Source organism: Oncorhynchus masou, chromosome 11 (assembly GCF_036934945.1).
Source record: "Oncorhynchus masou masou isolate Uvic2021 chromosome 11, UVic_Omas_1.1, whole genome shotgun sequence".
NCBI lineage: Eukaryota > Metazoa > Chordata > Actinopteri > Salmoniformes > Salmonidae > Oncorhynchus > Oncorhynchus masou.
The window spans coordinates 14,170,276-14,186,049 of NC_088222.1; positions in this window are offsets into that span (position 1 = coordinate 14,170,276).

Here is a 15,774-nt window from a genome sequence, read left to right on the forward strand (position 1 = left end):
CGCTTGCGGATCACTTCCTGTTTCCTGGGCGTTCCAAACGCACGCACTTGGTTTATTGTGCGCAGGAGCGCTTGATAGTAGCACATGCTGAAATGCTTTGGTCCCCTCAGACGGGTGATGAGAACACTAACGTTAATATTATGTCATTCCTACGATATGTGTGATATGCGCTTGAGTTTCTAAAATTGTTCCACATTCATGTGGCTCTCATTTAATCCTCAGATCATGAAGTAATTATTCCTCACCATGTGTGTCACTCCTGCAACATAGTATTACAACACAGTTAGCCTACAAGATATTGACGATCATTTACATAATTTACCTTTGTTTTTTATAATTTCATCGACCTACTGAATACATGGAATGGAATATGATGAAATAACAAAAGAAGCAAAAGTAACGGCTGTATTCTTTATCTGCTGTCATGACAAGGTTTCACCACTGGAGGGAAGTCCACACAAACAATAGAGCTGCCACTGAGGCAAGCCAATGATCAAGTGTCTGCTGTAAATGACTAACATCACCAGATGAGAGACACACTGAGTCCCTACAATATATCTGCTTGATTCACAAACAATATATTTAGATGATTGTGTTATATATGTATGGGGAGTGGGGGGCATCTCAGTCTATCTGGCTAGCATTAACTTAATACTTTTTCTTGCAGAATTTGCCTTAGGGCATTATATTTGTTGCTACAGTATATCCCCTAAAGCATTCTTGTAATTTCTTTCCAAATTAGGTTATTATTATTATTAAACTTCTATTTGGACAGGGAAGCTATACTGAGACTAGCCTCTCTTTTTCAGATGAGCCCTGCATAAATACATCAAACATATATATACAACATACAATATACAAAACATATGAAGAAAAACAGGCACATTTATCAACATAGAGGTCTCTGATCCTTTCTCTGAACTGACCAATGGGGGACCAGAACATGTCATTTCAAAGAGCTCTGTGAGTTGTTCCACGTAAAGGCAAAAATGTAGGCTAAGAGCTGCCAAGGAAATAACAGTTAATAATTGCAGTCTTCTATACCCAAGCCATATTACTGCTGAACAATTCATCAAATGGCCACCTGAACTATTTACATTGACACCCCCCCAGCTGCTACTGTTTATTATCTATGCACAGTCAATAAACCCCTACCTACATGTACAAATTACCTCCACTAACCTGTACCCCTGCACATTGACTCGGTACCGGTACCCCTATATATAGCCTTGTTATTGTTCTTTGATTTTTTAATTGGATTTTTTACTTTAGTTTATTTCGTAAGTATTTTCTTAAAACTGCATTGTTGGTTAAGGGCTTGTAAGTAAGCATTTCACTGTAAGGACTACACCTGTTGGTTAAGGGCTTGTCAGTCAGCATTTCACTGTAAAGTCTACACCTGTTGGTTAAGGGCTTGTCAGTCAGCATTTCACTGTAAGGTCTACACCTGTTGGTTAAGGGCTTGTAAGTCAGCATTTCACAGTAAGGTCTACACCTGTTGGTTAAGGGCTTGTAAGTAAGAATTTCACTGTAAGGTCTACACCTGTTGGTTAAGGGCTTGTAAGTAAGAATTTCACTGTAAGGTCTACACCTGTTGGTTAAGGGCTTGTCAGTCAGCATTTCACAGTAAGGTCTACACCTGTTGGTTAAGGGCTTGTCAGTCAGCATTTCACTGTAAGGTCTACACCTGTTGGTTAAGGGCTTGTAAGTAGGCATTTCACTGTAAGGTCTACACCTGTTGGTTAAGGGCTTGTAAGTAAGCATTTCACTGTAAGGTCTACACCTGTTGGTTAAGGGCTTGTAAGTCAGCATTTCACTGTAAGGTCTACACCTGTTGGTTAAGGGCTTGTAAGTAAGCATTTCACTGTAAGGTCTACACCTGTTGGTTAAGGGCTTGTAAGTAAGCATTTCACTGTAAGGTCTACACCTGTTGGTTCAGGGCTTGTAAGTCAGCATTTCACTGTAAGGTCTACACCTGTTGGTTAAGGGCTTGTAAGTAAGCATTTCACTGTAAGGTCTACACCTGTTGGTTAAGGGCTTGTAAGTCAGCATTTCACTGTAAGGTCTACCTGTTGGTTAAGGGCTTGTAAGTCAGCATTTCACTGTAAGGTCTACACCTGTTGGTTAAGGGCTTGTAAGTCAGCATTTCACTGTAAGTTCTACCTGTTGGTTAAGGGCTTGTAAGTCAGCATTTCACTGTAAGGTCTACACCTGTTGGTTAAGGGCTTGTCAGTCAGCATTTCACTGTAAGGTCTACCTGTTGGTTAAGGGCTTGTAAGTCAGCATTTCACTGTAAGGTCTACCTGTTGGTTAAGGGCTTGTAAGTCAGCATTTCACTGTAAGGCCGACACCTGTTGTATTCGGCGCATGTGACAAATACAATTTGATTTGATTTGATTTCAACATCAAATTTCCAACTTTTCTATTTGCATTAGCCTTGGATGTGATGTGGCCAAAGCCACATTCCTGCCTAATGTGTGAGTGCTGCTATTATACCCTAAATACTATAGGACGGGGGACTTGTCCAGCCCTCATTCTGAAATTGCATTTTTGTCCCTCCCAGGTTTATCATTGGAATGTGCTAAAAACGAGGCAACCTGTGTGCTTTAGGACCATGTGGACGCCACTGAGAGGTCGGGTAGGCTGTTTGGGGTGTTTATCCAACTGGATTTGAAAAATCTGATCCTTGTTGTGACCATGTTCTTTTACAAAGTGATGATGATGATGACACCTTAATGAGTCTTGTAACGGCGTTCTTCTTTAGTTGAAAGAGAGTCGGACCGAAATGCAGCGTGTAGGTTACTCATGTTTATTTAGAAAGACAAACGAACGAACTATACACGAATAACTAAATAAATACAAAACAACAAACAGAACGTGAAACCTATTACAGCCTGACTGGTGCACACTACACAGAGACAGGAACAATCACCCACGAAATACAAGGCGAAAACCAGGCTACCTAAATACGGTTCCCAATCAGCGACAACGAGAATCACCTGACTCTGATTGAGAACCGCCTCAGGCAGCCAACCTATTTAACACACACACACACACCCCTAATCAACTACAATCCCAAACACTACAAACCCCAATACGAAAATACAATACATAATAACCCCATGTCACACCCTGGTCTGACTAACTAATAAACTAAAACACAAAATACTAAGACCAAGGCGTGACAACTCTAGAAGTATTTCCAGATAAAAACATTCTCAAGTACAGTATTGCCAAGCTGGTCTGAATGACAAGACCATTATGTGGTTTGTTTTTGTTTTCTAATACTTTGGGGATATGTTTTCACATATCTGTATTAGATGGTAATGACTTTTTACAAAAGCTAGGTGGTTGCTTTGGCATAGCTGATCCTAAGCAATAGTTTCCTGATCGTCAGAACTCCCTATGCGGACAAATAGGCAGACAGACAGACAGACAGACAGACAGACAGACAGACAGACAGACAGACAGACAGGCAGGCAGGCAGACAGACAGACAGACAGACAGACAGGCAGGCAGACAGACAGACAGACAGACAGGCAGGCAGACAGACAGACAGGCAGGTAGACAGGCAGACAGACAGACAGACAGACAGACAGGCAGGCAGGCAGGCAGGCCGGCAGGCAGACAGACAGACAGACAGACAGACAGACAGACAGACAGACAGACAGACAGACAGACAGACAGACAGACAGGCAGGCAGGCAGGCAGGCAGGCAGGCAGGCAGACAGACAGACAGACAGAAGCGTATGATTCATGAGAACAGTCTGGTTGCATCTCATTCAGGTAAAACACAGATCATAAGGTATTGTGTCTGAGGTCACACTTCAGGTATTTTCCCCATCCTTAGTGGTCCAGCAGATTACGAGGACCCAAAATATAATGATGTGGAGGAGCATGCCGAGACCTGTTTCTCTATGTCTGTTGAGTTGTAGAAAAGAAATGTCTGATCAGCATCACAGCTTTGACAAGCTGGGTCAGGTTGTAGTAATTATTGACCTTTCATATCGGGACAAGGGATTGAAGACGAATGACGTATTGAATTAACTATAGTCTAATTTGTTGACTGGAGCCTCTTAAGAAACAACAATAGCCTCAGACTTCCAAGACCTTATCTGACCTCCGGAGAAACTCTACTTTAGGCAGAACCCAGACAGAGAGACAGGGGGAGGTGTTGTTCATCACCACCATAATAATAATAACAGTCATTACCAAACATTACTACACAGTCATTATTACACAGTCATTATACAGGCCTTAATCTGGCTCATCAATAAGGCTTCCAGAGGCTCATGTAGTGGTGCACCGCCCAGACAGACACATCTCCTTAGGACAGGTGTGTCACACACGACTGCACACACAGGCAGCGTGTACATGTTTATAGTGTCTTCTGAAACACATCCGTCTGTCCGTCTCTCGTCCATGAGTTTATGATAGATAGATGCCTATGACAGACAGACGAATGAACATCTGTCATAGACGTCTGTTTAACATAAACTTATGAATGAGAGCGGGACGGAATCTCTCCTGTACTATGTCTGGCTGCCTCACAGTCCTCTCAGTCTGCCTCAGCTCACGCCAATAGTAGGGTTTAACACATCTCTGAAAGTGGCCGTTATTAAGGAAGGAAGGAGAAACTTTGGGCTGGGCACATAGTGTGGCGCCCACCCTCATCAGTCAGTCCCTTCTTCTGATGTGTGTCAGGGAGCTTAGAGGGTTTGTCGCTGGGAAAGTCCCACACACACCCTGGTCTCCTCAGCCCGTGTGGCTTGGCTGGTTGAGGATGGTACAGTAGAGGAAAGAGACAAGCAGACACACTTATACAATAATTGTTCATTGTGACGATGATAAGTGTCCAGAGAGACAATCACCTCCCAAGAAGGCTTCAATGTCTGACTGTGACCACTCCCCTGTGTTGATGGAGAGCTTTTGAAGCAGCACACACATACATAACTATACAAGACCATACATAACTATACAAGACCATACATAACTATACAAGACCATACATAACTATACAAGACCATACATAACTATACAATACCATACAAAATTATACAAGACCATACATGACTATACAATACCATACATAACTATACAATACCATACATAACTATACAATACCATACATAACTATACATAACCATACATGACTATACAAGACCATACATAACTATACAATACCATACATGACTATACAAGACCATACATAACTATACAATATCATACATAACTATACAATACCATACATAACTATACAATACCATACATAACTATACAATACCATACATAACTATACATAACCATACATGACTATACAAGACCATACATAACTATACAATACCATACATAACTATACAAGACCATACATAACTATACAAGACTATACAAGACTGTAAATGACTACACATGACTATACATGACTACACATGACAATACATAACTATAAATCAAATCAAAATCAAATCAAATTTTATTTGTCACATACACATGGTTAGCAGATGTTAATGCGAGTGTAGCTAAATGCTTGTGCTTCCAGTTCCGACAATGCAGTAATAACCAACAAGTAATCTTACTAACAATTCCATAACTAATTTCTTATACACAGTGTAAGGGGATAAAGAATATGTACATAAGGATATATGAATGAGTGATGGTACAGAGCAGCAAAGGCAAGATACAGTAGATGGTATCGAGTGCAGTATATACATATGAGATGTGTATGTAAACAAAGTGGCATAGTTAAAGTGGCTAGTGATACATGTATTACATAAGGATGCAGTAGATGATAGAGTACAGTATATACATATACATATGAGATGAATAATGTAGGGTATGTAACATTATATAAGGTAGCATTGTTTAAAGTGGCTAGTGATATATGTTACATCCTTTCCCATCAATTCCCATTATTGAAGTGGCTGGAGTTGAGTCAGTGTGTTGGCAGCAGCCACTCAATGTTAGTGGTTGCTGTTTAACAGTCTGATGGCCTTGAGATAGAAGCTGTTTTTCAGTCTCTCGGTCCTTTGATGCACCTGTACTGACCTCGTCTTCTGGATGATAGCGGGGTGAACAGGCAGTGGCTCGGGTGGGTGTTGTCCTTGATGATCTTTGTGGCCTTCCTGTAACATCGGGTGGTGTAGGTGTCCTGGAGGGCAGGTAGTTTGCCCCCGGTGATACGTTGTGCAGACCTCACTACCCTCTGGAGAGCCTTACGGTTGTGGGCGGAGCAGTTGCCGTACCAGGCGGTGATACAGCCCGCCAGGATGCTCTCGATTGTGCATCTGTAGAAGTTTGTGAGTGCTTTTGGTGACAAGCCGAATTTCTTCAGCCTCCTGAGGTTGAAGAGGCACTGCTGCGCCTTCTTCACGATGCTGTCTGTGTGAGTGGACCAATTCAGTTTGTCTGTGATATGTATGCCGAGGAACTTAAAACTTACTACCCTCTCCACTACTGTTCCATCGATGTGGATAGGGGGGTGTTCCCTCTGCTGTTTTCTGAAGTCCACAATCATCTCCTTAGTTTTGTTGACGTTGAGTGTGAGGTTATTGTCCTGACACCACACTCCGAGGGCCCTCACCTCCTCCCTGTAGGCCGTCTCGTCGTTGTTGGTAATCAAGCCTACCACTGTTGTGTCGTCCGCAAACTTGATGATTGAGTTGGAGGCGTGCATTGCCGCGCAGTCGTGGGTGAACAGGGAGTACAGGAGAGGGCTCAGAACGCACCGTTGTGGGGCCCCAGTTTTGAGGATCAGCGGGGTGGAGATGTTGTTGCCTACCCTCACCACCTGGGGGCGGCCCGTCAGGAAGTCCAGTACCCAGTTGCACAGGGCGGGGTCGAGACCCAGGGTCTCGAGCTTGATGACGAGCTTGGAGGGTACTATGGTGTTAAATGCCGAGCTGTAGTCGATGAACAGCATTCTCACATAGGTATTCCTCTTGTCCAGATGGGTTAGGGCAGTGTGTAGTGTGGTTGAGATTGCGTCGTCTGTGGACCTATTTGGGCGGTAAGGAAATTGGAGTGGGTCTAGGGTGTCAGGTAGGGTGGAGGTGATATGGTCCTTGACTAGTCTCTCAAAGCACTTCATGATGACGGAAGTGAGTGCTACAGGGCGGTAGTCGTTTAGCTCAGTTACCTTAGCTTTCTTGGGAACAGGAACAATGGTGGCCCTCTTGAAGCATTTGGGAACAGCAGACTGGTATAGGGATTGATTGAATATGTCCGTAAACACATCAGCCAGATGGTCTGCGCATGCTCTGAGGGCGCGGCTGGGGATGCCGTCTGGGCCTGCAGCCTTGTGAGGGTTAACACGTTTAAATGTTTTACTCACCTCAGCTGCAGTGAAGGAGAGACCGCATGTTTCAGTTGCAGGCCGTGTCAGTGGCACTGTATTGTCCTCAAAGCGGGCCAAAAAGTTATTTAGTCTGCCTGGGAGCAAGACATCCTGGTCCGTGACTGAGCTGGATTTATTCTTATAGTCCGTGATTGACTGTAGACCCTGCAACATACCTCTTGTGTCTGAGCCGTTGAATTGAGATTCTACTTTGTCTCTATACTGACGCTTAGCTTGTTTGATAGCCTTACGGAGAGAATAGCTGCACTGTTTGTATTCAGTCACATTACCAGTCACCTTGCCCTGATTAAAAGCAGTGGTTCGCACTTTCAGTTTCACGCGAATGCTGCCATCAATCCACGGTTTCTGGTTAGGGAATGTTTTAATCGTTGCTATGGGAACGACATCTTCAACGCACGTTCTAATGAACTCGCACACCGAATCAGCGTATTCGTCAATGTTGTTGCCTGAAGCAATACGAAACATGTCCCAGTCCACGTGATGGAAGCAGTCTTGGAGTGTGGAATCAGCTTGGTAGGACCAGCGTTGGACAGACCTCAGCGTGGGAGCTTCTTGTTTCAGTTTCTGTCTGTAGGCAGGCATCAGCAAAATGGAGTCGTGGTCAGCTTTTCCGAAAGGGGGGCCGGCAGGGCCTTATATGCGTCGCGGAAGTTAGAATAACAGTGATCCAAGGTTTTGCCAGCCCTGGTGGCGCAATCGATATGCTGATACATTTTAGGGAGTCTTGTTTTCAGATTAGCCTTGTTAAAATCCCCAGCTACAATGAATGCAGCCTCAGGATGTATAGATTCCAGTTTGCAAAGAGTCAAATAAAGTTTGTTCAGAGCCATGGATGTGTCTGCTTGACCATACATGACTATACATAACTATACAAGACCACACATGACTATACATGACTATAAATGACTACACATGATCATACAAGACTATACATGACTATACATGACTATACATGACTATACAAGACTATAAATGACTATACAAGACCATACATAACTATACAATACCATACATAACTATACAATACCATACATAACTATACATAACCATACATGACTATACAAGACCATACATAACTATACAATACCATACAAGACCATACATGACTATACAAGACCATACATAACTATACAATATCATACAAAACTATACAATACCATACATAAATATACAATACCATACATGACTATACAAGACCATACATAACTATACAATACCATACATGACTATACAAGACCATACATAACTGTACAAGACCATAAATAACTATACAATACCATACATGACTATACAAGACCATACATAACTATACAAGACTATACAAGACCATACATAACTATACAAGACCATACATAACTATACAAGACCATACATAACTATACAATACCATACATAACTATACAAGACCATACATGACTACACAAGACCATACATAACTATACAAGACCATACATAACTATACATAACCATACATGACTATACAAGACCATACATAACTATACAATACCATACATAACTATACAAGACCATACATGACTATACAAGACCATACATAACTATACAAGACCATACATGACTATACAAGACCATACATAACTATACAATACCATACATAACTATACAATACCATACATAACTATACAAGACCATACATAACTATACAAGACCATACATAACTATACATTTACATACATAACTATACAAGACATAACTATACAAGACCATACAAATTATGAATGACTTATGACATCAAGACCAACAGCCACTTTACAATAGTGCATCTAAATCATTTAAGGGGGGGTGAGAAAATTACTTTACAAATCCTACATTACTATAAAAATGGGGTTTCAGGTGTCACACAAGACTATGGTGATTGACTCCGCTATCCTGACTATACATCAGGGAACCACCATTGGGGGGCCAGAGCAGACTATACAAGTTTTGACTGGGCATGACTAACTGACTATACAGTGGTATACAAGACCATAAATGGATGAAGAGTGACTTACATGACTATACTGATCAGAGACTATACAAGACTACCATGGACTTGTATGACGGATACGACTATACAACTGGAAGCCATGGAGAGAGCGGAGGAAATGACTGAGAGAACTATACATGACTGAACACCAGACGGGCTGACTGTACTGGATGAGTTGTATGACTATAATGACACAGGCATGGATGCCCAGCATAACATACATGAGTAATCCAGACTATAAATGACAAGTGCCTGGATTAGGACCTACGCCGCTTCCTGTGTGAGGCAGGGTCATACTCTGCGGATGACATAGAGACATGAATACAGGAACATACAAGACTATAAATGAGAACGACAGGGTACCATCCAGGATCACGCCAAGGTTCTTAAGCGACTGGGACAAGACATAAATGGACTATGTCAGACTATGATGACTAGATCATGGAACGGGGACTTCCCCGGGAGGAAGAGCAGCTCCGTCTTGCCGAGGTTCAGCTTGATGACTATCCACACTGATATGACTGCCAGACATGCAGAGATGCATACGCCACCTGGTCATCAGAAGGGGGAAAGGAGAAGATTACAAGTGTGTCATGACTATACAATGATAGGAGAGACTATGAGGTTATGACAGAGACAAGTGACTTGGTGTATAGCGAGAATAGGAGACTAGAACAGAGCCCTGGGGGACACCAGTGGTGAGACGCGTGGTGAGGAGACAGACTATACGCCACCTGGTAGGAAGACCTGTCTAGGACGCAAGACCAAGCATGACTATACCGGAGATGCCCAACTCGGAGAGGGTGGAAGGATGACTGATGGTTACAGTATCGAAGGCAGCCGATAGGTCTAGAAGGATGAGAAGAGGAGAGAGATAGCTTTATATGACTATACAGAGATACAAGACTAGTTGAATGACTAGTCTTGAAACCTGACTGATTTATCAAGAAAGTAAATTCTGAGAGAGATAGCGGGAGAGCTGGCCAAGGACGGCACGCTCAAGAGTTTTGAGAGAAAAGAAAGAAGGGATACTGGTCTGTAGTTGTTGACATCGGAAGACTATAAATGACAGAAGGGGTGCAACTCAATAACCATACATAAGACTATACATAACTATACAAGACCATACATAACATAACATACATAACTATACAATACCATACATAACTATACAATACTATTCATGACTATACAAGACCATACATAACTATACAATACTATACATAACTATACAAGACCATACATGACTATACAAGACTATACATAACTATACAAGACCATACATAACTATACATAACCATTCATGACTATACATGACCATACATAACTATACAATACCATACATAACTATACAAGACCATACATAACTATACATGACTATACATAACTATACAAGACCATACATGACTATACAAGACCATATATGACTATACATGACTATAAATGACTACACATGACTATAAATGACTACAAATGACTACACATTACTATAAATGACTACACATGATCACACAAGACTATAAATAGGTATTGACTATACATGACTATATATGACTATACATGACTACACATGACTATATATGACTATACATGACCATACATAACTATACAAGACCATACATGACTATACATCACTATAAATGACTACACATGATCATACAAGACTATACATGACTATACATGACTATACAATACCATACATGACTATACAAGACTACAAATGACTACACATGATCATACATGACTATACAAGACTATAAATGACTATACAAGACCATACATGACTATACAAGACTACAAATGACTACACATGATCATACAAGACTATACAAGACTGTAAATGACTACACATGACTATACATGACTATACATGAATATACAAGACTATAAATGACTATACAAGACTATAAATGACTATACATGACTATACAAGACTATGAATGACAACACACGACCATACATGACTATACAAGACTATAAATGACTATACAAGACTATACATGACTATACATAACTATACAAGACTATAAATGACCACACAATACCATACATGACTATACAATACTATAAATGACTGTACAAGACTATAAATGACTATACAAGACTATAAATGACTATACATAACTATACATGACTATACAAGACTATAAATGACTACACAAGACCATACATGACTATACAAGACTATAAATGACTACACAAGATCATACATGACTATACAAGACTATAAATGACAACACACGACCATACATGACTATACAAGACTATAAATGACTATACAAGACTATACATGACTATACATAACTATACAAGACTATAAATGACAACACAAGACCATACATGACTATACAATACTATAAATTACTGTACAAGACTATAAATGACTATACAAGACTATAAATGACTATACATAACTATACATGACTATACAAGACTATAAATGACTACACAAGACCATACATAACTATACAAGACTATAAATGACTATACAAGACTATAAATGACTACACAAGACTATAAATGACTACACAAGACCATACATAACTATACAAGACTATAAATGACTATACAAGACTATAAATGACTACACAAGACTATACATGACTATACAATACCATACATAACTATACAAGACCATACATAACTATACAAGACCATACATAACTATACATGACTATACATAACTATACAAGACTATACATGACTATACATTACTATAAATGACTACACATGATCATACAAGACTATACAAGACTGTAAATGACTACATATGACTATACATGACTATACATGACTATACAAGACTATAAATGACTATACCAGACTATAAATGACTACACAAGACCATACATGACTATACAAGACTATAAATGACTACACAAGACCATACATGACTATACAAGACTATAAATGACTATACATAACTATACAAGACTATAAATGACTATACAAGACTAGAAATGACTATACAAGACTAGAAATGACTACACAAAACCATACATGACTATACAAGACTATAAATGACTATACATAACTATACATAACTATACAAGACTATAAATGACTACACAAGACCATACATAACTATACATAACTATACATGACTATACATGTTATGTACTTGAGTGAAGACCCAAAAGCGGTTTTAACAGAAAACAGAGTTCTTTAATGAAAAACAGGAATGGCATAAATCCTCTTCCAACGTTGACAATGGAACAAAAAGAACGTAGTATAGTGCAGGATGCACCTGCCAGGCAGACTCCGACAGGATAGGACAAGGTGGAAGCAAACGAGACGACAGCTTGCTTCTGGCATCAAAAAACACAAACAAGAATCAGACACTGAAAGTAGCAGGAACAGAGAGAGAAATAGAGACCTAATCAGAGGGGAAGAGAGAACAGGTGTGAAAGAGTGAAAGAGCTAGTTAGGGGAGATGTAGAACAGCTGAAGAATGAGAGACAGAGAAGGTAACCTAAAAAGACCAGCAGAGAGAGACAGAGTGAAGAGAAAGGACAGGAACAGACATAACAAGACATGACAGTACCCCCCCCCACTCACCGAGCGCCTCCTGGCGCACTCGAGGAGGAAACCTGGCGGCAACGGAGGAAATCATCGATCAGCGAACGGTCCAGCACGTCCCGAGAGGGAACCCAACTCCTCTCCTCAGGACCGTACCCCTCCCAATCCACTAGGTACTGATGACCACGGCCCCGAGGGCGCATGTCCAAAATCTTACGAACCCTGTAGATGGGTGCGCCCTCGACAAGGATGGGGGGGGAGGGACGAGCGGGGGCGCGAAGAACGGGCTTAACACAGGAGACATGGAAGACCGGGTGAACGCGACGAAGATAGCGCGGGAGAAGAAGTCGCACTGCGACAGGATTAATGACCTGGGAAATACGGAACGGACCAATGAACCGCGGGGCCAACTTGCGAGAAGCTGTCTTAAGGGGAAGGTTCTGAGTGGAGAGCCATACTCTCTGACCGCAACAATATCTAGGACTCTTGGTCCTACGCTTATTAGCGGCCCTCACAGTCTGCGCCCTATTACGGCAAAGTGCCGACCTGACCCCCTTCCAGGTGCGCGCAACGCTGGACAAAAGCCTGAGCGGAGGGGACGCAGGACTCGGCGAGCTGAGATGAGAACAGCGGAGGCTGGTACCCGAGGCTACTCTGAAAAGGAGATAGACCGGTAGCAGACGAGGGAAGCGAGTTGTGGGCGTACTCTGCCCAGGGGAGCTGTTCTGACCAAGACGCAGGGTTACGAAAAGAAAGACTGCGTAAAATGCGACCAACAGTCTGATTGGCCCGTTCGGCTTGACCGTTAGACTGGGGATGAAAGCCGGACGAGAGACTGACGGAAGCCCCAATCAAACGGCAAAACTCCCTCCAAAATTGAGACGTGAACTGCGGGCCTCTGTCGGAAACGACGTCAGACGGAAGGCCATGAATTCGGAAAACATTCTCGATAATGATCTGAGCCGTCTCCTTAGCAGAAGGGAGCTTAGCGAGAGGAATGAAATGAGCCGCCTTAGAGAATCTATCGACAACCGTAAGAATAACTGTCTTCCCGCTGATGAAGGCAGTCCGGTGATGAAATCTAAAGCGATGTGAGACCACGGTCGAGAGGGAATGAGAAGCGGTCTGAGACGGCCGGCAGGAGGAGAGTTCCCAGATTTAGTCTGCGCGCAGACCGAACAAGCGGCGGCAAATCGACGCGTCACGTTCCCGAGTGGGCCACCAAAAAAGCTGGCGAATGGAAGCGAGCGTACCCCGAACGCCGGGGTGGCCGGCTAACTTGGCAGAGTGGGCCCACTGAAGAACGGCCGGACGAGTAGGAACGGGAACGAACAGAAGGTTCCTAGGACAAGCTCGCGGCGACGGAGTGTGAGCGAGTGCTTGCTTTACCTGCCTCTCAATTCCCAGACAGTCAACCCGACAACACGCCCTTCAGGGAGAATCCCCTCGGGGTCGGTGGAGACCTCAGAAGAACTGAAGATACGAGATAAAGCATCAGGCTTGGTGTTCTTTGAGCCCGGACGATAAGAAATAACAAACTCGAAACGAGCGAAAAACAGAGCCCAACGAGCCTGACGCGCATTAAGTCGTTTGGCTGAACGGATGTACTCAAGGTTCCTATGGTCAGTCCAAACGACAAAAGGAACGGTCGCCCTCCAACCACTGTCGCCATTCGCCTAGGGCTAAGCGGATGGCGAGCAGTTCGCGATTACCAACATCATAGTTACGTTCTGACGGCGATAAGCGATGAGAGAAAACGCGCAAGGATGGACCTTGCCGTCAGAGAGAGAGCGCTGAGAAAGAATGGCTCCCACGCCCACCTCTGACGCGTCAACCTCAACAACAAACTGACTAGAGATGTCAGGTGTAACAAGAATAGGTGCGGATGTAAAACGATTCTTAAGAAGATCAAAAGCTCCCTGGGCGGAAACGGACCACTTAAAGCACGTCTTAACAGAAGTAAGGGCTGTGAGGGAGCTGCCACCTGACCGAAATTACGGATGAAACGACGATAGAAATTAGCGAAGCCCAGAAAGCGCTGCAGCTCGACGCGTGACTTAGGAACGGGCCAATCAATGACAGCCTGGACCTTAGCGGGATCCATCTTAATGCCCTCAGCGGAAATAACGGAACCGAGAAAAGGGACAGAGGCGGCATGAAAAGTGCACTTCTCAGCCTTCACATAAAGACAGTTCTCCAAAAGGCGCTGGAGGACGCGTCGCACGTGCTGAACATGAATCGAGAGAGACGGTGAAAAAATCAGGATATCGTCCATGTAAACGAAAACAAAAATGTTCAGCATGTCTCTCAGGACGTCGTTAACTAGTGCCTGAAAGACAGCTGGAGCGTTAACGAGGCCGAAAGGAAGAACCCGGTATTCAAAGTGCCCTAACGGAGTGTTAAACGCCGTCTTCCACTCGTCCCCCTCCCTGATGCGCACGAGATGGTAGGCGTTACGAAGGTCCAATTTGGTGAAAAACCTGGCTCCCTGCAGGATCTCGAAGGCTGAAGACATAAGAGGAAGCGGATAACGATTCTTAACTGTTATGTCATTCAGCCCTCGATAATCCACGCATGGGCGCAGGGACCCGTCCTTCTTCTGAACAAAAAAAAACCCCGCTCCGGCGGGAGAGGAGGAGGAGACTATGGTACCGGCGTCGAGCGAAACCGACAAATAATCCTCGAGAGCCTTACGTTCGGGAGCCGACAGAGAGTATAATCTACCCCCGGGGGAGTAGTTCCCGGAAGGAGATCAATACTACAGTCATACGACCGGTGTGGAGGGAGAGAAGTGGCCTTGGAACGACTGAACACCGTGCGCAGATCGTGATACTCCTCCGGCACCCCTGTCAAATCGCCAGGCCCCTCCTGTGAAGAAGAGACAGAGGAAACAGGAGGGATAGCAGACATTAAACAG